Source organism: Lissotriton helveticus, chromosome 4_1 (genome assembly GCF_964261635.1).
Source record: "Lissotriton helveticus chromosome 4_1, aLisHel1.1, whole genome shotgun sequence".
Classification (NCBI taxonomy): domain Eukaryota; kingdom Metazoa; phylum Chordata; class Amphibia; order Caudata; family Salamandridae; genus Lissotriton; species Lissotriton helveticus.
The window spans coordinates 245,151,148-245,177,035 of NC_136063.1; the positions used below are offsets into that span (position 1 = coordinate 245,151,148).

A 25,888-nucleotide genomic window follows, 5' to 3' on the forward strand; every position below is an offset into this window, starting at 1 on the left:
TTGGTACAAACTCAGTAGAAATGCCCGCATACATACTCCATAGTGATAACTTCTGATCGTGACCGATGAACGTACCCCCCCAACTACTTAAGATTGGGGGCGGAATTGAAATGTATAATTGTCTTCTCCTGCCAGTTCTCTAAAGCTTATTTTGTACCCCTTCAAAGATACACAATCATCGGAGGAGAGGGGCCGGACGTGACGCACAGCCTAGCCGCAGATCATGAAGCACATGTGACCTCGACCAAAGGTGGAGCCGCAGAGCAACGAGACGCGGGACGAGGCACCACTCTCAAACACGGAAAATGAAAGGATGGAGGGCTGCCTTGAAGCCCTCTGCTTGCTGACCCACGCGTGCCAGAAGTCCCCGCCCCTTTGAGCCCGATTGATGGGCCTGCCTGGTCGTTATCCTTTGCTCCCTTGGTTTGTCTCAAAGATCTGATCCCACTCCGCCCTCTCTTCCCTCGATTATCCGACAACCCCCCCCTTTTTTTTCACATGGATTTTTGACTCAGAAAAGAAGAATAGCATTTAGGCAGAATAGGGTTTGCCACAGAAGGAGAAAGAAATGCAGGTGCCCAGCATGAGGCACCCTTAAAAAGGTTAGTTAGGAAACAGGACTGTGGTCTAACAGCAGAGGACAGATCGCACCCTGCGACGTGTAAGGATGGATCCGAGCTGGACCTATAGCTCCACCGCCGGTGCTCAACAGCGCCAACGGAAGAAAACGAACTACTAGAGCCCACCAATGATGGCTTGACTGCTAAAAAGACACTGTGGCGAAGACCCCCCCCTTCCCTTTCTGGACTTTCTGCCCCCCCCCCTGGACTAATCGCTTGTATTGAACTAAATTCCTCCCTCAACCACTTTTGTATTGCTTTCAGAATGTTTCATCGGTCACTTTTAACTGTACCTTGATACCGCCGGAGAGAGAGTCAGAACATGGTTCCATAATGTGTCGGAACATTTCCTTGATTGACTCCGACTGAGTTGTATACTGATCTCTAGACTCGTATATATAACACGACAAATGTAAATTCATGTGTATTGCACCTCGTCTATCGCATCGACTGCCCATGGTTATATGCAATCTGCCAGTATTGACAAACGCTATTTCATTGACCACACATGGCTATATGTACACCCCGTTAGTTATGATAAACACGGAAATGAACTAACTTGTGTTAAAAAGCGGCGACTGTGGAAAATTACAATGTATATGTACATAAGCGGCGTTCATTTGTGTTCACCATACCCCTCGCTGTAAGCAGAACGAATACCGCGAAGCATTGCCCGCATCATCTCGCCAGTACAGGCCCATGCACGCACGTATACGACAGCCATTTTTAAGCACCAAGGCCTCTCTGCCCACTCCCGATAGCCAGCGTCTCTCTCTCCCCCTCACTCCCCAGCCTCGCAAGCATCCCCGACAGCCCCCGGTCTCTCATGCATAGGCCATAAAACCCTCTCCCTCCGCGCAACCCCGCTCTAAAAGTGACACCCCTGCCTGACCGACACCCCCTGCATTCCTCCCAGGAACACCCTTCCCCTCTTCTGATGACCCCCCCCGGCTACACCTGGCCTCTCGACCCGGTCCCAAGTCATAAAACAAAGCCTCATGGATGTACCCCCCTGACCCCGCATAGCAACGCGTGATACACCAACCGAAGTGCCCGATCTTATCGCCTGCCCAACCTTAGATCTGATCACCCCCTCTTGCCCTCGTGTCCTGTTGGAATGTCCGGCTGCAAGATTACAATCACATGTTACATTTGGGAGGGGAAACGACATCTGAACGACTGGTATGGGAATAGGCCTGAAGCTGGGATTCCAAACATGCCTTTTCGTACTTTAAAGTGCCTTTATTGCAATAAGGAATGTTTGTACATCATAAACCTGTGTATAAAAGACGGAGCCTCAGAGAAACTTGTTAGAGCACCTCTTGAAGACATCGTGTGTGTGTCCGAAATGACAGGCTCTCCTCATGAGAAATAAAAACCTGTTCTTGCACTCCCGCTTCCAGCGCCCGTCTCTTTATTTGGTAACTGTTCATGATGGGAACTAAGAGGCGTCTTATGCTAGCCTGGGCATCGGTTGTAATTTGGGCTGTTTTTCCTCAAATGGATATAAACAATGTGCCTGAAGAATAGAGGGGGAAGAGGTGGGGTAGGTAAGTGGTTTTGTGAGGATTGGGGTTGAGTGAATAGTTTCAAAGGTTCAATGTGGTCACAGAATGAATAGTTGACATCACATAGGCATGTTTCAAGCCACATAAACAACATTTGGAAACCTAGCCCATATACTAAAACACAGTAACAATAATCTGTTGTTCATGGGTAGGTGAAGATATAAAAGTCGAAGTTTCGACCCCCGAATAGCGTAGGTTGCGTTCCTCCTTACTATGGGATCTTCTTCAGGACTAGGACGTGAAGTGGGGTGGGAGGGGGCACCTAGGGTTAATGGGAAAAAAAAACTAGCGAAGATACATCTATTTAAAAAAAGGCATAAATGGACTAAATAATTACCAGAAAGCCGCCATAAGTGTGGGGCTGAGTCAATAAAGGAAGGTTGGGCCCGTAGGCTCCTAATATCAGAGAGCGCACTAACACCTGAAAAATAGGGTAGGTACATGAGTGGCCTCATACTGAAGAAATACCTCATACATCTAAGCTCGGGACCAATGTCCACATGAAGGCATGCTATATAGTCATGTTGTGAATTAAACAAAACAATTATTGCCATAATGGGGAACACAGGTTTTCTTTTACTGAAACCGATTCAGAGTGTTTATTCAAAAACATCAAAAGCAACCAAGAGTATACTAATCAGTGGAAGTACTAAAATAACCAGAGCGCAAAGTGCTAGACACACAACCATAGTTAGAATAAATACCTGATCAAAGGTATGCACAATTACTTAGGTGAGTGCATGGAATCTGTAAGCAAGGAAAAACATGGGGGAGTAAAAATACCATCCCAGAGAATTGTTAAACTCTACTTAGGGTAGAAAAAACTATGGTCAAAAACTCACCTCTCCTCGGTGGTACAAATGATTCAAAAAAGGACAGCCCGTGTCTCAATCTGCAAAGATTAGTGAAAGTGCACATTCACCACTTAGAAAACGCATTTAGATAACTAACATCATAATTTACCAGCACCAGGAAATCAATCAAAAAGCTTACTGCGGGTTCTGCCGTCAGCCCTCCAGAGTCGATCGCGGAGAGTGCAGGCGGGCTGGGGAAGACTGCTTATATACACGTGTACGTTCAGCGCGTGTCCCTGCAGCCGCTAGATGCTGACAGGGCACGGCATCACCGCGTCCCAGTTTAGAAAGGAAAGTGAGAGCAGACTATAACCGGGGGTATCCAAGCAATATCTTGTGTGAGGAGTACAAAATTAAATTGAGCCGTGTGTTCTAAACAGGTTGGGCACTGCTTGATCGTTTTAGCAAAATCGGGAAAATAAACCTTAATTAGGAATACAACAACCAGCCTTAAACACGGGGTATCAAAGCAATGCCTAGCATTTAGGAGTATTGAATTAAAGTGGAGAGGTGTGGCTCACTGGTTAGAGGTGGCAGACCTGTAAGCAGAGAACGGCCCGGGACCAGGGTTCAATTCCCGACGCGGCAGGGTCTTGGACCAGGGTCAACGGACTCGATAATTCTCTCCTCAGCGCCTACTCTAACCAGGGAACACACTCGGTAACTCTGGGCATTAAGCTTGCCTCATCTCTACAACGGCCCCCCCACAGACGCCGGGGATGCCTGGTTTCACCCTGGAGATACCCAGAAAGGGAGCATCTCACAGGGAAAACCAGGACGGGTTCCCCAGCAGTCTACAGCGCCAGGACACTCGGGTAGAGTAACAGTGCGCTTTACAAGTATCCCACATTTACATTTACAAAGTGAGCAGTGTGTTCTGATCAGGTTGGGCACTGCTAGATCGAATTAGAAAATTAGAGAAAGTCAGCCCCTAATGTGGATACAAAAACCAGCCTCAAACCGGGGGTATCAAAGCAATGCCTTGCGTTAGGAGTATTACATTAAATTGAGCAATGTTCTGCAAGATCGTGTTCGCAAAACCCTAATTAAAAGTCAGTGAGGGTGGCGGGCAGGGACTTGTGTTGAGGAGGTACAATAGTCCTTATTAGCAACATTGAGTTCAGTCCATACCAAAAACATTAGGGATGGAATACTTGACATAATGTTCACTCATGATAATGGTACTAGAATCAAACACAGTAATCAACCCTCATAAAGGACCATAGGGTATTGTACATAGTGGGTGTGCAGTAACCATCCTAAAAGGCAAATTGGATGTGCCAAACTTTTCAGTGGAGGGTAGTCAAATGGATAACGTAAGATGATACAATCAGCATTTGGAAGGAAAATAGACTACATACAACATTAACATTTAAGACATGTTCAGAATGGAAGTAGTCATAATGTTGTAGATGTTCATTGTCTCATCTGTTGATCACCTGTAGAGGGACGACAGTACACAGACACAACAATATGATCATTACTACATATGCAGTGTTGACCCTATCTAGGACCCATTTTTAACTGAGTCATGCTAACTGGGCATAACTGGCATCATGTTCATTCAGCCCATTATGGATTGAGTCAAAACGGGTCATCCATTTGCTTTCCCTGAGATTCAAAATGGATCCTAAATTACCTCCCCTTGGGCCCAAGGACACTTTCTCAAGGACGACCCACTGTAAGTCATCTGGTGCATGATTGGCTGTTCTAAAGTGGTCGACCAGTGGTGCTCCCTGGACCTTACACCTTATTCTACTGCAGTGTTGCAGGATTCGTGCCTCAATCTTTTGTTGTGTTTGTCCTTCGTAAATGAGCCCACACAAGCATGTGATACAATAAATTACATTGCTGGTATTGCAATTGGTGAATGATTTGAGATCTATGTTGTGTTGTTTGTATGTATATTGCTTGGTTTGTACAGTCATTTTGCATGCCTTGCACTGTACGCATCTAAAATGTCCTATTGTCACAGGCAAGTTCCACAAGGTTTGTATTGTGAGTGATTCAGGACTGACCAAGAAGGAACTGACCACATGGTCCCTAATACACTTTGCCTTTTTAAAGGAGTGCATGGGGGAGACAGTTGGTCAATGTCATCGGCAACCAAAGCCCAATGTTTAATCACAATCTTGCGGATGGCATTACTCTGTGTGCAGTATGTCGTTACGCAAATCATTCTCTCCAGACTTTCATCCTTCTTCTCCTGTACCTTGAGAAGTGCTTCACGGGGACTGTGCCATGCCCTCTTCTGCGCTTTTTTGATAAGTCGTCGTGGATAACCCCTCTCCAGAAGTCTTGCACTCAGATCTTCAGATTCTTTGAAATATTCATCTTTCTACCAGGTAAAATGGAGATTATCCTGTTTGGGAAAGCCCAAACCCCGTAGACCCTAGATTGAAAGCAGGACAGTAAAAACCTAGGAATCAAAATAGATCAGGAACTTAATATGAAATATCATGTCCTATTTACAACAGGCACCTGCTTCCACATATTACAATTACTAAAGAAGGTGTTACCATTTCTTCCTCTGTCTGCTAGGAAGACCTTGGTACAGGCTCTGGTTGTGAGCCTACTGGATTACGGCAATGAGTTACAAGCATCTGACTATGAGTCATTAGTGTCAAAATTGCAGGTTGTGCAAACACAGTAGCATAGTTGATTGGTAATCGCCCACATAGAATGACTTCCGCGCCCCTTTTAACATCTCTTCACTAGTTTGCAGCAAAGAATAGGATAATATTTAAAATGTGCTGCTTAACCCACAAAGCCCGGCTGGGCAAGGGTCCTGAGTATCTCTGTCAGAGGCTTTAACGATAGCACTCTGCTAGGAATTTGCGTTCCATCGAGAAGGAATGAATGTCAGTCCCTCGTGTTTGATGATCTAGTTGTGGTGGAAGATGCTTCTCCTCTCTGGCCCCCACCATCTGGAACAAACTGACAGTTTCTTTCAGAGCCTGTCCTGACTATAACAAATTTAGGAAAGCACTAAAAACTACTCTGTTTTAGATTTGATCTTAGCCTATTGCACTGACTGTTGCGCCAAGATACCTCGGACGGGGTGATTCGTGCACGTTATCAAATTAACTCATTCATTCATATTGCACTTAAATAGTGCTTACTACCCCTGACGAGGCATTGAAATAAATATATATATAAATAAGACTCCAGCCTCAAACAAAACCTATGCATGCTTCTTCACCTGATTGAAAAGAATGATTTGAAGCCTTTGAAGCTGGCAGCCGGAGGGCAGCCATTTGCAATAATATGCAAATTACCTTGTATTTTATATTTTGTCGACTACTTTCACAGGAGAGCACTTCTAAACAAAAACTCAAATTCAAAGGCATATGACAAAAATGTATCATGTTAAACCTTTGAAATATATAATGTACTTGATGTATCCCTTTGTCTGATGCCATCACAAAATAAGCATTGGCAAAGGCAAGAGGTCGGGGCTACTATAGATGAATGCATTTGTTGCTACAATGCCTGTATATTGAATGTAATAAGGCATATGTGGTGTGGAATAGAGAAACATAATTCACAAACTTGTGTTAGTAACATCAACAGTAAAATGAGAGCGGGCATGGCAAACTGAACCACTGAATATGGGAATCTAGGTGCTGCTCCTCTATGTATGGTAAAAAAGGCAATGTATGCTCAATCAGGTCATTGCAACATTTTCCAATGTCTTCTTTCTGTTAGCCTTTAAAGTAGGCATACTTTATTTTTTCAGTTCACTATATATTTTTTGTACAGTGTTTCATAACACTCACCTGTTTTTTATACCTAATATAAATAAGAGGTGTTAAAATGTGCTAACTTCATGGCCATAATTTTAACGATCTCAGAAGTATGAAAGACAAAGCTGAATGTGTCCAGATCAGATCTACTGAGTTATAATTAACATCAGGTGTCAATGGCATGCTGATGCTTCACGTGAACCCTCCTATAGACTTGGGGAATCCACGACTGGCTGTGTGTATGCCACATATTTCAATTAATCATGTCAGGGCACTTAGAAATTCAAAAAGTTCAGTATAATGCATGATTAATTATTAATAAACCTAGCACCTGTCTCAACTTCCACATCTTTCAAATGCACTGTGAATAGTATTATTTTTTTTGTTGCAGATTTATATAGCACAAACTTGCCTCGATAGTATTGGAGCGCTTTACATGAGCACCAGTTACGTTACACAAGGACACACTCATTTCTTGGTAGGCGCAGGTAGATTGATTGGGCCAGAATCACAGGAAGCTGAGCTGGCGCCAAGGCTCGAACGGGGCTCCTCAGCTCCAAAGTCAGAGGCTCTGCCCGTAAGACCACAACCTCTCCCTACTATTGCCCTCTTCCACACAAAGCTATTCACAAGCAAAGACAGGCAGAATCACCACAGCCAGAGGCGCAAGTAGCTTGTATTCTGCAGCACTTCCCTACCCCTTGCTGGGTCGAATGTGCTTTCCAAGGGGTGAAGGCACAGACTACTACACTCCTTATATATGGTAGGTAAAGTCTTTTGAGTGCTGGTTTTGGGAGGAAATGTGGTGGTGAACTTGAGGCTGGAGGTGCAGTCTAGCTGTTTATACATGGTCCACACATGATCTAAGAAAGTCTTCAACAATCTCTGCTTAGAATATAGGTCATACTCCTAAAGAGCTTGACCCTGATTAAAGGTGCATTGCTCGAAGTCACAGCAGGTGCTTCTTTCTCTATGGAGCACTAAATGAAATAAATAAACAAAAGAGGCCATAAAGTATGGCTTCTCCACAGATTCTAGACTGTAGTCGAAGAAAATGCTTGGCAACCTTGACTAGAGTGATTCCTGGCACTGGGATCCATTACTGCGAACTTTGATTTTAAAGTTGTCCCAAGAGATCTTTGAACAGACTGCAGAAATGACATTGCTCTGCTCCCATTAGGATCGAAATGAATCTTTGACGCAATCATCTGACACCTACATTTCCACCAGCATTCCAGTATAAAGCAGCAAATGAAAACTTCTAATGTGTGTGGTACCTAAAGACTAAACTTGTGTACAGAAACTTTGCAACCCACGTGAGCATAGAAGATAGCACTGTTCAACTTTTAATAAAAATCCCAAATCGTAACAGTGTCGTAAGAAGCCAGCGACTGCTCGCAGCAGAGCAGCAAGGCTGTACAGTGGCCTACCAACAGAATTTCAGACGGAACACAACTTTGTGGTGTATAGATAAAATACTAATATAACAAAGCCGAAAAAAGAAGCCAATCAAACTTGTTCTGAAAAATGACATGTACATTCTCTAAACTGAAGATTAAACTTGGAAAGAATTTGTGTCTTTCGAGGATGTTAGAAAAAATCATGTACTTCCTCGAAACTGTTAAAACTGTGTGCTTGCAGTGAATAACGTCCAACAAGCAATACAATTGATGTCATAAGAAGGCAATGCTGCCATACTGAGTGTTGAAAGGTGCTGCCAGTTGAAAGTACAAGAAAAAGTAAATTATTAAGGTACTTATTACGAGTTTGGAGGTCCTCCTGTGGTGCCGCCATTGTGCCGTCCACAGGAGGACCGCCAATGCTGCGGTATGCCCGCCTGTTGGACTACGATTGTAATCCATGGTGGGGGTGGGTGGGTGGTGCTGCAGCGATCTCACTGTAGTGTGCTGTTAGGCTCACAAGAGACCTAACATGCAGCCCACCATGGCGGTAAACAGGTTAATATATAACAAAATGGATTCAGATATCCTATTACCAATTTTGTGCTTTCAGGGAATTACCCACGCTCTGTTATACTCTCACTATGATGGTGTTACTCTTTCTATGGGTTTCCCAAAAAATGATTGCTTTATGCTTAAATCAGCTTTAATAATCTTCGACTTTTAGGTGTAAACAATTTGTTCCCACGTTCAACCAATGAACGGGACCATCACCAGGACAGAAGAAGTGAATTAGGACTCGTGTATAGTGGAAGGTTTGATACTTTGTTATATGACTAAACGTCCATTAATATCTTGGGAATGGGGAAGCAGAACACTGTCCTCTTTAAACCATTCAGAGTCAAGTAATGACAGAAGCAAACTGCTGCAACTAAAGATACCAACAAAACCTATTCTTAATTTTGCTGCTGCTGAAACTAGAGGCACTTGTTCTGAGGTAGTCGGGAATGGAGACCTGTGAAAAGAACTCTTTTGAGGTAATGTTCAGGGGCAGTTCTAAACACCAAAATGAGGAGGCTCACTGTGGAAAATGACAAAATGTATATGTACATAAGCGGCGTTCATTTGTGTTCACCCTCGCCACTGTTGAAGGTAAAGAAAGTCACGAAACAGTGACCCCGCCATCTTGTTCCCTTTTAGGCTCCACCACGAACATAGATAGTAACCATCTTTGTGTCATGACCTCTCTGCCCATTGCCGATAGCCATCTCTCTCTCTCTCTCTCGCTCTCTCTCTCTCTCTCCAGCCCCGCAAGCACCCCGCGCCCCGACAGCCCCCGGTCTCTCCTGTTCGGGCCATAAACGCACCGCTAAACACGACCTTGTCACCACTCTGGACCCCTGCCCCCTCGCTCTTTCATCCTACTCATAGAACGGGCCTTTTTGGTAACCTCTTCCTCCCTGCCCGGTTGCCCGGCCTGATCCCAGGCCATCACCTAGCCCAACAGATGCAGTGTTTTGCTTCCTACAGTAGGACCTCGCCTCACATCAGAGGAACGGTGATTAATCAAGGCCTTCACACCCCTAGATCTGACCGACACCCCCACATCCCTCCCAGGAACACCCTTCCTCTCTTCTGATGGCCCCCCCCCGGCTACACCTGGCCTCTCGACCCAGTCCCACATCATAAAACTAGGTCTCGTGGATGTACCCCTCCGGCCCCGCATAGCGAAACATGATCTTATCGCCTGCCCAACCTTAGATCTGACCACCCCCTCCTGCCCTCGTGCCCTGTTGGAATGTCCGGCTGCAGATTACAATCACATGTCACATTTGGGAGGGGAAAACAACATCAGAGCGGTCGGTATGGGAATGGGCCTGGAGCTGGGGTCCCAAACATGCCCTTTTTGTACTTCAAAGTGTCTTTATTGCAATAAGGAATGTTTGTACATCATAAACCTGTGTATAAAAGACGGAGCCGTAGAGAAACTTTTAGAGCACCTCGAGAAGATACCCTGTTGTCTGATTTGACGTGTTCTGTTCCGTCGGAAATAAACTCCTGTTTCCTGCCTTCCAATCTCCAGCGCCTGCCTCTTTATTTGGTAAATCGTAAGTTGGGTGAGAAGCGGCTAACGCCGGGCAAACCTAGAAAAGGGGTAAAACGACCTGATCTGCCTGAACCCTTTTTCATCAATTGGCGTCCCAAACGTGGGGCCCATCAGCGACACGTGGATCCAGTGAGAGAGGTCCCAACGACAGAGTGAACGACTGCAACGATCGGGAAGAGCTCCTGCCCGATAGACCCTTGTCTGGCAGCCGATCATCCGAACTTCACTGGTTCCGAACAGACCTCTCTCGAGTGATCTACGGTCCTGACTGGGAACCATCAGGAGTGCCACAGCAATTACGAAGAATAGAGGACGATCGGGCGCTGGAAATGGAAGACGAGAAACTGTCCAAACGGTCCGGGTAAGGTCGTGTAAACACAACAAATTGCGAATTGATTGTTTGATTGTCATTGGAAAATACTAGTATTACGCATTTTTGATTGTTTTGTCCTGAGAGATTCCCTGTCTACAAACGGGGAAGGATAGGAGTATTCTCCCTTTGCAGATAGTGAAGGGTGGGTAGCGCAGGCTTTTGCCCCCGTTGTAACCAGTCGCGCCTACTTCCCTCTCCATTTGATTGATTGTTATCCAAGCATTTATTGTTTTGGAATTGGTTCTCTTTGGATCATTCTCTATTTGCAAACAAGCACAGAGCCGCCATACTCTGTTTAGTCTTTGCAGATAGTGAAGGATAGGTAACGCAGGCTTTTGCCCCCGTTGTAATCCGTCGTGCCTATTTTTATCCCCCACTGATTGATTGTTTGACCGGACCTTGATCGTTCGGAATTGGTTCTTGGAAAGGATCTTCTCTGCCTACAAACAGAGAGGAACAGGAAGATCTCTCTCTTTGCAGATAGTGAAGGGTAGGTAGCGCAGGCTTTTGCCCCCGTTGTAACCCGTCGCGCCTATTTTATTCCTCATTTGATTGATTGATTGTTTGTCCGAACTTGACTGTTTGGAATTGGTTCTCTCTTTGGGTATTCTCTATTTGCGAATACTGTAGAATAGAAATATTCTACCTAGTCTCCGCAAAGTAGTGAAGGATAGGTAGTGCTGACTTTTGTCCCCGTTGTAACCCGTCATGCCTATCTCCTCCCCATTGCTCAGTAGTTGGTTCAGCCCGGACCATTTATTAGAGGTAGACCATCTGGCTCCACCGGAGGACATCCCTAATAAAAAGGACATATATAAAGAAAATGCGGATTAGCCGCTGTATCGTGCTAGCAAATAAAAAGAACATGAAAATCATTAGGAAAAACAAAAAGAATCGAGTAAAATCAGTAGGCCACTGATGAGATCTCTTTTTAACCTCACAGAAATGGAAACATCAGGAACAACCCCTCAGGAAGTATGAAACTAGTGAGGAAAGCCGAACTCAACGCCATGATGACCGCGAGACAGCTCGGCTCCACCGACCACCACCGCCCAATTAACGACAAACCCTAGGCAAATATTAGAAATATACAACACTATAGCAAAGTAACAGGTTAAAACGTTTTTATTTGAACAAAAATATATTAAACAACTATTTACACGGCAAACGGCTGCAACAACAAACCCACAATGCATTTTGCCGTCTGCTTGACGCCGTTCCTGTCCCTCCTTCCCCAAAGTAACAATGTTGGGCTACTTTGGGCTACTTTCTAGTAGATTTTTGGGCGTCAGAAAGTCTACAAAGCCGTCGGCGGCGGCCTGGGGGTGGAGAACCATTACGCAAATAGTCCGGAGGCGACACCACGCTCCAAGGCCTGTCCCCGGGATGAACCAAGGGACCCGTTCCTGGGGCCGTGGCAAAGAACGGCCGGCCGCCGAAGGCATGGGCCCGACCCGGAATGTACTGGTCCTCCCATTCCCTTCTTCTCCCGGCTCCATACAGGCCACGGGGGGGGATGTCTTGCATATGCCTCCGACCCCCCCCTCTTCTTCATCGCCTGGTCCGGCCATAACAAATGTCAGCGAGACGCCGTGGGGTGCACTGGGAGGGAGAGACGGCGCGGACGAGCCTCTCCCGCCTCCCCAGATGGAGGCCCCTCAGCTGCACCCCCAACGCTCCACACACCCGGCAAAGGGTTTGTCCACTCTTGCGGTGCAGTGTCGCTCCACACACCCGGCAAAGGGTTCGTCCACTCTTGCAGTATAGGGACGCTCCACACACCCAGCAGGGTCTCGTCCACTGTGGCGGTGCTACGACGCCTCACCCAACAGGCTGGAGTCCGTCTGCTCATTTGACCCAGTGACTGCCGGTAGCTGCAGAACTCCTAAAAATGGCAGTCGACCTTGCAGGAACGAACCTGGCGTGCAAGGATGGCCTGGTCGCTGGCCAGCTAGAAAAATGAGTCCTCCGTTCAGAAACGTTCTCCTCAGCTTTGAAGATTCTACGAGAGTTGCGGAGGGCCCTCGACCTCCGCGGGCCCCCAACCGCCACCGATGGGAAATGACTGCCATGATCGCCCGCAGAACGACCAAGACGTAGCCACGAGACGTCGGCGCCCTCATGCTGGCGCCAGCCTCAGTTTTGAATGACCCAAGATACTGCAGACTACCGATTTGATCAGTTCCGGTGGAACATCAGTACGACCCGGTAGGAAAGATTGTTGCCCCTCCCTTTTCTTTGATTGATGGTTCATGTCACCGGTCCCTTCTGTTGCCCCTTAACACTGCCGAAAGAGGTTCTGGTCCGACCACGAGTTGGTGGAGACATTTTGACTATACTTGGGCCCCACCCAAAATGGCGCCGGTACAAACGAAACTCGCAATTCCCCGTTGTGTTCCGGATGCTCAGACTTGATATCATGAGATATGTATGCAGTTTTTGAAGCACATGGCGGGAGGGGATGATTATTGCTTGAACATTCGAACAATGAATTTGATATTAAGTTCTGACGCATCATTGATTACAGTATTATTGAAAGTTCGAATCTTTTTGACACTGATGGTACTTACCCACAATGAATTTTCGATATGATTTTATTGCACTTATCGTACCTTGATGAAATAAAACAACCACCGACTCAGTTATGTTTTCCGCAGATAAATATGCCCTCATGTACAGTTCCAGTCTGCTCCGTGGCTGGCCCACGTGGTTGTAGGCCTGCATTTGTACGTCAACATTTTTTTAAATAAAGATTTTGTGACAAACAAATAGTCGTAGCTTTTGGATTGGTAAGTTCGAATACATAGCCCTTGTTTCCGATCTACGTAAAATATAGGCGAAATAAAGCAAGTCGATTACTGAAGGGTTAAAAAGCAAAGTACCTAGAAATATTGAAAATGTGAACGATCCAAGTTGTTGCATGTGTTTTTTACTTTTGTGCAACCTAAGGCAATCGATAAAGGTCCCGGTGTTCTGTTTTACTTTGTATGCCACATTTCTCAGGGAAATTGTTTCAGATGCCCCTAAACCAGACCCGGTACCACTGTAGACCACCCCGACTCCTCGAAGAAGAACACGAGTTCACCCACTTTACCCTGATTGCCCTTTTGTTTCGACCCCCCCCCCCACACAAGATCCGCAATACCACACGTGGACGATCTATGCAATTTGCAGTCCATAAATGATTATGCCTCCCGCACCACCAGTCCCTCGGGGCTTAAAACGCCGAGATGGAAGGGACTGCACCCCGCGGAGATAGGTCGAAATACGTAGTAAGTAAAAAGCCTTTTGGGTTTATGCGCGCGAATGTGTCTTTAAACGCTGCCCCCACCCCTTCTTCTTCCCCTTCTTTCTGCAGGTCGCATCAGAACATCGACTAAAGTTTGGAGAAGACCTAAGCAACGCGGATTTGGGTGATATGAATGCATGCGTGTATGACCGAATGTGTGTAACTCGACTGGATATACGTTGCACGCGTTGACCTGATAAGAGAGATGTTTTTGTATGACTTAAATGATGATTGGACGGCCGATGGAATGGGGAAAAAGGGGGTCTGAACATAGTACCTATACACGACGAACAGACATAGATATAACACACCCTTACTTAGAAATGACCATCTCTCTAATAATGCAACCAAGAATGACGTGCACCTACGAGTAGATTCTTACGCCATGAAACTCGAAGTTGCCCATTGTTCCCCCAACTAACACCCTCCGTTGCCTCAGCCTGGATACCCGTCCGGTAAAAATGATTCAAAGATCCAACCGTAAGTACTAGCCCGACCAGGATAGTTCCCGAACAATCGACGAAAGTATAAGTATTTGCAACAGAGACGAACAGCAAAAGACAGCCAGGCGAATTAAATAGGAAACTAAGGATGCGCAGCATGCAGGAGGAAATGTCTTTGGCCAAGTACTGTTCTATGTTTTGTCTTGAGTTCTGTATGTAAATGCATGTACCCCCCCCCCATCGCCTGAATTCATGTGTACGTAGTATATGGATTTACGTTGTCCCTCAGTCTGTGTTTCTATATAATATGACCCCTACTGTTTTGTGTTTTGTGCGCACCAAAATGGCCTATTATTGTACACGTCTCTCTCTCTCTCGTCCTTTCCCTTCATGTTGTACGTGTACCGAATAGTTCATTTAAAATGTGAACGACCCCTGCTCCCTCTTCCTCTGTGTGAGAATGTTGTGCCCCACCGGCACGAGCCTAATTGGTTTTTCGAACACAAAGGTGATCGGCAAATTGCCAGAAACTAAAACAATTGTAATTTGCCATGTTACTACCTCTCCTTTTCTGTAAAAAAGATAGAACTCGAATTGGCTATAAAGGAAAGGACAGGTAAGACGACTGATGTCCCCCTAATCTGGCCCTTTTTATAGGAGGACTATACGTCAGTGGCCTTCTACTCTCAGCTCGTTAGAAACACAATCTCCTAGGCCCAGATTTCCCCACCCCTCCGCACCCAAGTACGGATGTCCAAAACGTCCCCGTTCCTCCCGCTTGACCCCAGCTCCGTACACTCGAGGTATAACTGATGAACCTGCTTAACTATTGCTCCCCGAGAAAAGAGTGTTTAGCCTCTACCCCTCTCTCATGATGATAAAAGACTGCCAGGGCTAGGGTCAGAAAGCCACATGCAACATGAATGAACGCCAAATAGACTTAGTTCAAACTCAGTAGACATGCCTGTATACATACTCCACAGTGATAACTTCTGACCGTGACCGATGAAACGTACCCCCAGCTACCTAGATCTGGGATGGAATTGAAATGTATAAATGCCTCCTCTTGCCAGTTCGCTAAAACCTGTTTTGTACCCATTCAAGGATACACAGCCACCGGAGGAGAGGGGCTGGACGTGACGCACAGCCTGGCCACAGATCGTGAGGCGCGTGTGACCTCGACCTAAGATGGAGCCGCAGAGCAACGGGACGATGCACCACTCTCAAAGGCAGAAAACGAAGGAATGGAGGGCTGCCTTGAAGCCCTCTGCTTGTTGACCCACGCGTGCCAGAAGTCCCTGCCCTTTGAGCCCTTTGAGCCCGATTGATGGACCTGCCTGCGCATCACCCTTTTGCTCCCTTGGTCCGTCTCAAAGATCCGGTCCCACTCCGCCCTCTCCTCCCTCGATTATCCGACAAAACCCCTTCTATCCTTTCCACGTGGATTCTGACTCCGAGAAAGAAATGCAGGTGCCCAGCATAAGGCACCCTTAAGAGAGATTAGCTAGGAAACAGGACTGTGGCCTAACGGCAAAGGACAGATCACACCCTGCGACGTGTAAAGAAGGACCCGAGCTGGACCTATAGCTCCACCGCCGGTGCTCAACAGCGCCAACGGAAGAAAACGAACTACCAGAACCTACCGGTGATGACTCGCTACTAAAAAGACACTGTGGCGAAGACCCCCCTTTTTCGGAACTTTCTACACCCCTTGACTAATTGCTTGTATTGGACTAAATTCCTCCCTCAACCACTTTTGCCTGTAAAATGTTTCATCGGTCACTTTTAAGTACGACAAATGTAAATTTATATGTATTCCACCTCGTATGTCGCATCAACTACACACGGTTATATGTAAGTCTACCAATATTGACATGCAGCTGTTTTCTTGAGGTACATTGATGACATCCTAGTCATTTGGACAGGCACGAGAGAAGCACTGGAAGAAAGTATTTGCAAATTGAATGAACTGAACCCCCGCATTCAGTTCACACACAGTATTGAAAAAGAGAAGATCCATTTTCTGGATATTGAAATAAGTAAAACATCAACCGGGTTATCTACGTCTGTATACAGGAAGCCAACAGATGTTAATAATGCGTTGCTTTTCACGAGCGCACACCCGTAAAGTTTGAAGAAACATTTCGCAGATGATGCGAATCAAGAGGATTACATCAGATGAAGATCAATGTAAGGAAGAAATTACAAAACAGATTCTACAATACAAAGAGCGTGGTTATCCAGACCAAATACTCAGTGAAGCTGCCCAGATTATGTCAAGAAAAACTCGTGATGAACTTTTGACATCTAAAGAGAAATTACCCATGCAACGCGAGGTTTTTGTTCTTAAGAACTCAATGCAAGCCACACAGATCAAGACAATAATCAGGAATCGCTGGGAACTTATCGAAAATGAACCTGATTTTGCAACAGTTTTTCATGGCAGTCCCCTTTTTGCACATACCAGAACCAAGAACCTAAGGGAATTTTTGAAATCCCCTAAATGCACTGTAAGACAAAGAGAGAGGGACATGATGAAATGTTATAACTGTGGACAATGTGGTAACGTTATCACAGGTGATCAATTCATGCACCCGCAAACGGGTGCGAGCATCAAACTAAGACACAATGCAGACTGCAATACGGAAGGAGTAGTATACGCGATCAAGTGTCCCTGTGGACTAGTTTACGTGGGACGCACTAGTCGAAAAATAAAGACTCGCATAGTAGAGCACAAAAGTCGAATCAGGAATCGCAACACAACCTCCTCTTTGGCCAGACACTGGGTAGAAGCCAAACACACAATTCCCCAACTCAGGTACACAGTCTTAGAACGCATAGAGCGCTCCCCAGGATTGGACTTGAATACACTTCTAGCCAGAAGGGAAACACACTGGATAAAATTTTTAGGAACTATTATTCCCAATGGTTTAAATGATCATTATGAATTATTGTGTTTTCTCTAATTACATATGTGAGGATTTTCTAGATTGTAAGGGGGAACACTGAGTTTTTGCATCACTTATTTTTCTCAGCCTTTTTTTATAAATCACCTAATTGTGTTCTGCACTTTTCCTTCTATCTTCACTTTTTCAATTTTGCACTTTTTGATTCAGCGCAGGAATACAGTAAGTGTCTTTGGTAGTATAGTACAGGTTCTTTTTGAGTTTATCCCAGTGAGTATCCGAGCACTATCCTTTGTATAAGTTGATTTTTTCTGTTATCTATTTTTCTGATTCAGCTCCGGATATTTCATTTATTATTTATTTTTTATCAATACATTTTTACATTAGTTCACTTGCAGTCCTTATACAGATGCATTCATTTTCTAACAGCTTTAAAGCTGCATATCGCCTATCTGGGCGTACTTCAAACACCATGATTGGAGAGGATAAACAAAGTACGGTGACATAAGTCCTTTCTTAGTGTTTAGTAACGCTGTATCCATCCGGCGAGTTCCGCACGACGTGACCCGTTGGGCGGACTCGCAACAGTAGACTCACACAGGACGCCGTTGCTGGAGGCGGAAGGTTGGTTTACATACTTAACAATTACGGTTTCATCCGGTAAGGCTGTTAGTCCTACAGTTTTAAACTCACTATGAGTTTTCTCTCCATATATAGAATGTTGCTGGGCTACCATTTCTGAACTGCGTGTGGTCTCGTCTGAAGTTGGCGGTAAGCCAGTATCTGGTACATTTAAGTCGGTATTTGTAACACATTGCACGATAATTGAGAAAGGTTTCCATTTACTTATTGTTTAGGGTATGGTAAAGACAAGGTTATTCACGCTGGATAAGTTAATGGACGAGCACGAAGCTGTTTAAATGAGTGTATGTATTTTTTACGTTTAAGTAGCGTTTTTACATCCAATGGGAGATAATTTACCACTCTTATTCACTCGGTGAAATTGTCACAAGCATGCTCTCTCTGACGATAACTCAAGATGGCTTTTTCCTTACTTTTGAGAGTGCAGCACCTTTGATTCCCTATTATTTCTAATAAAATAGTTGTCTTGCCATTTTGCACCTAACACCTATTGATCGTTTTTTAAGACACGGGTGCTATCTTCTGGTGGTTTGTCTGTTTGGCTCTTTCCCCTCAGTGTTACTCCTGAGCGTTCTTTTGTGATGAACAGTTGTATATATGAAAAAACTCAATATAGTCTGGTATGTTGCTGTTTTTTAGATCCTGCCGAATCTGCACTTCGAGAGACCACTCACTCATGGAATATTGTACTTTTGATTGTATATAATTAATCCCCTGAAGAAGGGTTCATTACGTAACCCGAAATGCATTGGGATGTTGGATATTGTTCTTGAATAACAATCATTGAATAGTTGTTACTACCAATTAACAGGAATTGAAAATATGCCTTGTTAATATTTTCATGTGCCTATTGTTTTACATTGATTATGAATGTCCGTTGATACATGTGCAAACATATATTTTTGACGCTAATTGCCCACGAGAAAAGATGCTATCTTTTGACAAATAAATGTGCACGTTGAACTCTGTGTATATGCATTAAAACCTTATTGAGTTTACAAAGGCTTAATGCCCAGCAGCTGTGCTTCTAGCAGTCCAGGGTTTCCCTGGGCTTGTATTTGAATGCTTGTTAATTAGGAGGGAGTCAGGCACACATCCCTCATTCTAGAAAGCACGCTAAGATTTTTTCAAAACACACATAACCTTACCCTCACAATTGATCACGGGAGTGCAGATCCACCCCACACAAGGATTTTCAAACGCTATTTCATTGACTACACACGACTATATGTATGATAAACACAGAAATGATCTATCTTATGTAAAAAGCGGCGACTGTGGAAAATGACAAAATGTATATGTACATAAGCGGCGTTCATTTGTGTTCACCCTCGCCACTGTTGAAGGTAAAGAAAGTCACGAAACAGTGGCCCCGCCATCTTGTTCCCTTTTAGGCTCCATCACGAACATAGATAGTAACCATCTTTGTGTCATGACCTCTCTCCCCATTGCCGATAGCCATCTCTCTCTCTCTCTCTCTCTCGCTCTCTCTCTCTCCAGGCCCGCAAGCACCCCGCGCCCCGACAGCCCCCGGTCTCTCCTGTTCGGGCCATAAACGCACCGCTAAACACGACCTTGTCACCACTCTGGACCCCTGCCCCCTCGCTCTTTCATCCTACTCATAGAACGGGCCCTTTTGGTAACCTCTTCCTCCATGCCCGGTTGCCCGGCCTGATCCCAGGCCATCACCTAGCCCAACAGATGCAGTTTATTGCTTCCTACAGTAGGACCACACCCCTAGATCTGACCGACACCCCCACATCCCTCCCAGGAACACCCTTCCTCTCTTCTGATGGCCCCCCCCCGGCTACACCTGGCCTCTCGAACCAGTCCCACATCATAAAACTAGGTCTCGTGGATGTACCCCTCCGGCCCCGCATAACGAAACATGATCTTATCGCCTGCCCAACCTTAGATCTGACCACCCCCTCCTGCCCTCGTGCCCTGTTGGAATGTCCGGCTGCAGATTACAATCACATGTCACATTTGGGAGGGGAAAACAACATCAGAGCGGTCGGTATGGGAATGGGCCTGGAGCTGGGGTCCCAAACATGCCCTTTTTGTACTTCAAAGTGTCTTTATTGCAATAAGGAATGTTTGTACATCATAAACCTGTGTATAAAAGACGGAGCCGTAGAGAAACTTTTAGAGCACCTCGAGAAGATACCCTGTTGTCTGATTTGACGTGTTCTGTTCCGTCGGAAATAAACTCCTGTTTCCTGCCTTCCAATCTCCAGCGCCTGCCTCTTTATTTGGTAAATCGTAAGTTGGGTGAGAAGCGGCTAACGCCGGGCAAACCTAGAAAAGGGGTAAAACGACCTGATCTGCCTGAACCCTTTTTCATCATCACCAAAGATCCTTTCCTCCCCTTATGACAAACGGTTTTAGCTCTTACCTCAGGCTCTTGTCGATCATGTGTAGAGTCCACAGTGGTGGCAGGCTCCTACCGTAGGGGTTGTTGTGCTGTAAATCACTCAGGACTCCCAAGGCTGCCAAGGGTTCCATTGCTAAGTGTGACATTTTCAGAATTTCAGTGTAATTATGAGTGACATTTCAAATATGAGTGACACTATCTCGGTCACCACTGACCAGAGTCACCCCACCGTCACCGTGTTAAAGTGCAACTTCAACTATGTTGCGCTGCTCAGGGCTGCTGGAAAGTGCTGTGCACTAGTAATGTACAATAAAGTAAGTTCAAATAAAATGTGCATCTGTCTACTGATGTGAACCCATCAGCTGAGCTGAAGCCATTCTGCCAGTCTCTACCGCTTATAACCCAGCACCCTTTAAAGGGGGCCTAGCCCTATCGAAAGATTACTTGAATGCACAGACACATAGAAAGTGTGGGGTGGGATGTGATCTCTGATAACCAAGGTTCAGTAAAATATGGAGCAGGGGTCTAGGCGGTCAGGGTTTTTTTAGCCAGTTTCAAACACTACAAAGGCTGTGATGTTGACTTTTGTTCAGTGCAGTTTTTACAGTTGTGCACTAGCAGTGTCATTCTTTTGAACCATAAACACACTATAGTACCACCCGACTTTTCGGGGCCATTGCTCTCAACCTGTCAAAGTTGTGAGTCCCCTGGCAATGAAATTGCAGGCCAACTCAAAATTAAGAATACAATGTTTCTGCCAGCGCAATGAACTTTTAGGACCTTGAAATTGTTTTAGTGGAGCCAGCCAGGCCCTCAAATGAAGGTCATGTTATTGCAGACCCACACAAACAAACGGGCACAGGTGCAGGGTATTTTGCGGTTCACTCAGGGCACGGAGACAGCTTCACTCCGCCCACAAAAGTACCTGCATTCCTCGTTGAAAAAAAGTGCACTGTGCAGTTGAATTGACTGCCAGCCCCCGTCACCGTGGCTGCTACGACTCCCTATGCTGTGACTGCATGATTCTTTCTCACTCAACCCTGAGCAAACACAGTCACAGTCTCAGGTGTGGCTGGTGGGAGGTCAGGAGGTCAGGTCCGGTTATGGATCCCGCGTGCCAGCGGCTCTCTGCCATATTGCCGGGGCAGGAGTGTGTGCCACTGCAGGTCAGCAAAAGGCTGCGGGGGTCGAGTCCGTGACGTCCTGGGATACTGTGGCGTGGCGAGAGCTGGCTACCATTCCCCATCAGCACTTACACTAGTGCAGACTATGAAAACATAAGGAATGCTGCCCCGACCCGCTCGTATCTCAGGAGGCAGTTGAACAAAATTAAAGATTGCCTGGCTCGACTCACAACGTAGTCACTAGTGACGTTCTAGCCATGTGGTTTCAGGTGCCAGATCACACCACAGCAGAGGCTGTCATTGAGAGCCATCCAATCCTGCTCTGCTGAGAGACGCTGCTGACCTGTGTGAACTTCTGTCACATGGCACAGGCAGATCATGACCGCGCCACAACTGCTAATTTATAAAAAACCAATACCATAGCCAACGAAATAGCTGATAAATTATACACACTTCAGGGGGCACTGTTATGCACACTTATTTTGCAAGGCTCATTTGCAGCAATTCGGTTCCGGGCTGCCTCGTGGCTGCAACAACTCCTGCTGCAACTGAAGAGCGCCACGGCCTGCCATCTGGCGCCAGCCTGCGCAATCTTTTCAGTCTACCCAGACTCGATTCCACTCCCAACGAGAGCGTGTAGCGGTGGCTGCTTCACTGCTGCATTTTCAGTGCGGTGTGAGGGCTGGCCAAAAACGATGCCCAGGGCCGTCATTGGCAGCGCTTACGTGCGCTACAAGATTGACGGCCCTGGGACCCACTGGGACACTGACACTACTGTCCCAAATAAATTATAAAGACCGCTGCCATGGGCCACCAATGCTGTGAGGCCGCCGCCCCAAAATAGTGCTACCTAGAGCTTTCCAGATTCCATTAAAGTAGCCCCAACCATACGGAACCTGGCCTGCCAAACCATCACATTGAGAAAGCTTGGACTAGAGGCCGACTCAAGAGGAATATATAAAGAGCCATAAAGAAGATACCAAAAACTGATGCTGAAGGAAAGGGGTGTGTGGACGCTTTCCTGAGGGAATCGAAACTCGCCTGCATTCTGTGACGACCCCTGTGCCTGGTTGCTGCCACTCGCCGGTTCCTCCCTGCCGAGACGCTAGGAACAACAGCGTCGCAGGTTGAAGGAACTCACCTCCCCAGGGGGCACTGCAAACGCGCATAGGAGCGCGTCATCACCCTGCGCCAGGCGGCGCTACAAAGCGGGACTCAGCCTGACCAGTGGGGTGAACTGCTGCTGAAGGAAAGGGGTGTGTGGACGCTTTCCTGAGGGAATCGAAACTCGCCTGCATTCTGTGACGACCCCTGTGCCTGGTTGCTGCCACTCGCCGGTTCCTCCCTGCCGAGACGCTAGGAACAACAGCGTCGCAGGTTGAAGGAACTCACCTCCCCAGGGGGCACTGCAAACGCGCATAGGAGCGCGTCATCACCCTGCGCCAGGCGGCGCTACAAAGCGGGACTCAGCCTGACCAGTGGGGTGAACTGCTGCTGAAGGAAAGGGGTGTGTGGACGCTTTCCTGAGGGAATCGAAACTCGCCTGCATTCTGTGACGACCCCTGTGCCTGGTTGCTGCCACTCGCCGGTTCCTCCCTGCCGAGACGCTAGGAACAACAGCGTCGCAGGTTGAAGGAACTCACCTCCCCAGGGGGCACTGCAAACGCGCATAGGAGCGCATCATCACCCTGCGCCAGGCGGCGCTACAAAGCGGGACTCAGCCCGCAACGCGGGACGCCGGGCGAAGCCCGGGCAAAGGGCGGGCCGTCTGAGGCCGTCCGAGGTTGGCCACGGTTGGGTTGGGCCAGGGATTCTGCCTCTTGTTCCTATTCCTCCTCATCACACAAGGCATACTAGGCCTGCTAAGTTCCAGGTAATCATATACCCTATTACTTGTGTGTATTATACAATTTTGCCCCGAACGCGTTCCTGCTAAGAAATGCCTGTAAAAAAGTTACCCTCTGTCTCTAACACAATGGAGAACTACCTTGTTCAAGTTGTGACAAAAATCAATACTGATAGAAGGACTTCTCTGGGATTAGAATCCCCTACACAATCAACATTGGTAGATATTGAGAATGAGGATTCATTCGCTATGCTAAATAACAGCCTCCTGGCCGGGGCACACGCCTCCCTCCAGGATACAAATTGCATTCAGCCCAGTGGCATTGTAGCTAATATTGAAGAAAATAGTGACACTGACGCACTGACTGTGCTTTCCATAAATAGCGAGTCTATCATTTCTACCGCTCCCCCCATTCCCGCACCAAGGGTTTCTGGGGGCAAAAGGAAAGCCATTCAAAAGCGAGGAGGCTTAAGATCATCCAAAAATAAAGCTGCTACGCCACCAAGGAAATCTACCGATGATGATGAGGAAGATCTGACTGGGGAAACTTACGTGACTCTTTCCGATGATCTATTACAAAAACTTTGTTGCCTGATGGATACTAAAATCAAAGGGATGGTAAAACCCCTGATTAGTAAAATCGATAAATTAACTGCTGAGGTAAGCAAACTGGAAGGTCTATTGGGAAAAACTCTGGGGGAAGTGAGAAAACTACCAGCAGTCATTACAACATGTGTCCAGCCTCTGATGAGTGAAATTCAATCTGGCAAATCCAACGGACCGACTCCTGTTGTTGCACTAAATCCCCCGTTGCCCTCATTGGCAAATTTATCTGATAGGCCTCCCGGAGATGTACCATCCGCCTTACCTAACGGGGAACCTAATTCCTTGAAAGGATCATCAGAGCTCGTCGTGGAAGCCTCGCCATTAGTTCTTGTTCTTGCAAATGTACCCAAATTAGCCCCCGGTGATGTTGAATCATCTGCATCATTACTAAACAAATCGTTATCATGGCTAACTAACAATATGGCCATAACTCCCTGGGGCAAGGAGCAACTAGCGGATGAACTGGTGAATGCAAGAAGGGTTGAGTGGATTGGGAATATGGGAAAAAAATTCAAAGGGGACTGTGTTGTACTTCACTTCTCTGACCCCGAGGTTTTGCCGAATATCCTGCCCAATCTCCACCCGCCTCAGAAAAGATCCACCCCTATTGTCCCATTGACTTTAGACTTCTTCTATCCCAGGAATGGTAGAGGCTCTAATTGCAGCATTCTTAGAACAAAATGGAACGTTGTAACCAAGAGGGGCAGCAAGAACTCTGATCTTGCTGAGTGGGGTCTAGGAGTGGAAAATAGATTTGCTGCCCTTTCCAACCTAGATGCTTGTGATTGACTACCATCCACTCCTACCACCTTGTTGCAAGTTCCCGCGGCTGTAAGCCCTATAGTGGTGTCTATCTGCCCTACACTATCACAAAATGTGACAGATATTATTGTACCTAGAGCTGGTTTAACTATAGCAAATACAAATGAAAGTGGTACTGTTGATTTAATGCCAATAGGGTCAGCTCATTGTATTTATCCTACAATGGCAAATGCCACCGGGAATTTATTGTCTTGGAATATTGCGGGGCTTTGTTCAAAAATGGATTGTGGTGCATGGTTCGCCTTTGTTAGCCAGTATGACGTCTGCATTTTTCAAGAAACCTGGGCCGTTGATCCTGTATTTGCACTAGGTTATTTGAATTTTTACCTCCCGGCTACAAAGGGTCAAAAAGGGCGACCGATGGGGGGACTTACAATATGGGTGCGCCAGGCTCTTACGATTGATGTGAGAAATATAGAGCTTTACCAAAAAGATATCCAGCTCATTCGACTAAAGGGTAACCCATTTACCTCCATAGATATTTATAATATATATGCTAGAGGGGGTAATGCAAGAAAATCTGAGGTCCTTCTGTCTTTGTACAAACTGTTAGAAACTCACTCATCGGGGAAAAACATACTAATAGCTGGCGACCTAAATCGCACTTTTGAACCTCTAGACATTGGTGATGTACAATTGGGCATGGAGGAAGACACGCTATGGGATATTCCCGCTCTCAATACAGTTCCAATAACTCGCTGGACTGAGGATATTCTCGGCTTAAACGCTATGTGCCTTGAACATGGGCTAAGGGCCTTGAACGGTCGGACAAAGTCTGACAGAGTACCAGCTATGACATTTAACAATGGAAGAAACAAGAGCCGTATTGACTACGTTATATGTAGCATGCCCCTATGGCCAAATGTCACTGACATGGTTGTTTTGGAAAGGTTAGAGAGCGATCATAACCCTTTATGTGTCCTCCATAATTGGTGGATGTCTGATGTTGTTTCAAGTTCCTGTGTTGAACCTCTTCCACCATTGACTATACCCACAAATGATATGCGTAGGTTGAGGTGGACTAGTGTTAAAACTGACCCGCTGGTCCTAGAAAAAATAAGTATGGCAACTGATAAGGCTATAATGGCCCTTGAGGGAGAGGATGGGCATACCCAAAATATGGTCACCCAGGTGCATAATGACCTCTTCAAAGAAATAAAATGCCATT

The 25,888-nt window shown here is 46.2% G+C and overlaps 1 long non-coding RNA gene across 17 annotated transcripts in view; it reads right to left on the bottom strand.

Moving 5' to 3' along the window:
• Positions 1 to 25,888, bottom strand: part of LOC144828501 (uncharacterized) — a 2,902,672-nt gene that overhangs the window by 640,919 nt on the left and 2,235,865 nt on the right. For 2 of the 17 annotated variants that reach the window (XR_013610466.1, XR_013610460.1), the window contains exon 12: positions 5,255 to 5,434. The exons of the other annotated variants lie outside the window; for them this stretch is intronic. This is a non-coding gene — a long non-coding RNA (uncharacterized LOC144828501). The remainder of the gene's footprint in view (positions 1 to 5,254; positions 5,435 to 25,888) is intronic. 17 annotated transcript variants of the gene reach the window in all.